Source organism: Limulus polyphemus, unplaced genomic scaffold (assembly GCF_000517525.1).
Source record: "Limulus polyphemus unplaced genomic scaffold, Limulus_polyphemus-2.1.2 Scaffold279, whole genome shotgun sequence".
NCBI classification, from domain to species: domain Eukaryota; kingdom Metazoa; phylum Arthropoda; class Merostomata; order Xiphosura; family Limulidae; genus Limulus; species Limulus polyphemus.
This window is the reverse complement of record NW_013665889.1, coordinates 627,091-628,531: the sequence shown is the minus strand read 5'-3', so window position 1 is coordinate 628,531 and position 1,441 is coordinate 627,091. Positions and strand designations below refer to the sequence as shown.

The window sequence follows — 1,441 nt, the reverse complement described above, 5'->3', positions numbered from 1 at the left end:
TCATCGAAAAGGAGATATTCATTCGGAATTGAATTGCAGACAGAGAGATAATCGACTCAAGCCGTAAGTAAAGTGCGTGAATCGTTGTGAATTCTAGCGTGTGTTTAAGTTAAACTGACTGTGGAAATTAAGTGTATTGCAAAGTTGTTTTAAGAAAGAATAAACTAGTTTTATTTAAGAAAAGACTTGTATCGCTGAAGCTTCTCGGAATGAATTTCTACGAAAAATTAACAAACGAACACAGACGTAACAATATGTATTAAATAATGTATATGGTTTATTCATAGCGTTATTAGTTGACATGGTGAAAATTAGAGGTGCGTATTTCCTCTAATTGGTGGATACGATACGTGTATAGATGCAGAAGTTTTACCAGCGGTTTGTTACAAAGTTTGACAGTGTTGTCTGTAATATATTATCTATATTACTAACATTGTCTTGTTTAAGTACTTCACACTTTACAGTGCTTTTTCAAATTCTCAGGTTTGGTCAACTAGATGACAGCTGGCAAGAGAAGTAATATAAAAAAAGTTAATATCTGTCTATCTATTATGTTATTGTTAAATTGTTATTGACCTTTGCATGTAATATTTTTGATAAAAGAAATGAAGACAACATGTAGTACTCAATACTCATCTTCCTTTATTGAATCATTAATTTTTAGCAAAAATACTTTATTAGAAATTCAGATTTTTTTCTGTACAAAAGACTTGTAATGTTTACTAAAAGCTTGCCAAATTTTGTGAAAATACATAAATTGTATCGTATCGTACAGTAGTATAGTATCACGGTATTGCCACATCTTTAGCGAAAATGATGAAACAAATGCTAAACATATATGAAGTAAACATAATGGCTTTCACGTAGGAAAATGTTTGTTAATATTTTCTGTAATTGCAATTCGTTAGTTAAAATTTTATTTGTTTACTTCCAGATGTTATAGTAGCATCTCTATTCTTTCGGTAATGTTACTTCCATTAACAAAACTGGTTAGAATGTTTAATATATCTATTTTTATGTTTTTAACTGCTTTGTTATGAAGGCTTGATATGTGGATTTAGGTCTGATCTAAATTTTGTAAGCTTGCGGAATCTAGTGAGATATTAAGATTAGGGTTGAAAATATCGCTAACAATTAGTGTACCCTACATAGTAATCATTATAAATAAGAATGTATAAAAAAAAATTATATTTAATTAGATATACTCTTTACTGTGTTGATTTTTAGTTGTGATTTCTTTAAGTAGCTTGTTTTAATCAGAAGTTAATATCGACTTTTGCCATTAATTTTTATAATATATTTTGCACTTGCATTAATTGATTATTTAGGCCAGGTGGTAAGGGCGCTCGACTCGCAATCTGAGGGTCGCGGGTTTGAATCCTCGTCACACCAAACATGCTCGCCCTTTCAGCGGTGGAGGCGTTATAATGTGACGGTCAAT

At 30.7% G+C, this 1,441-nt stretch overlaps 1 protein-coding gene across 16 annotated transcripts in view; it reads left to right on the top strand.

The window, feature by feature from the left end:
* The window catches only part of LOC106456999 (Down syndrome cell adhesion molecule homolog), an 81,938-nt gene that overhangs the window by 66,025 nt on the left and 14,472 nt on the right, over positions 1-1,441 (top strand). The window lies entirely within an intron of this gene.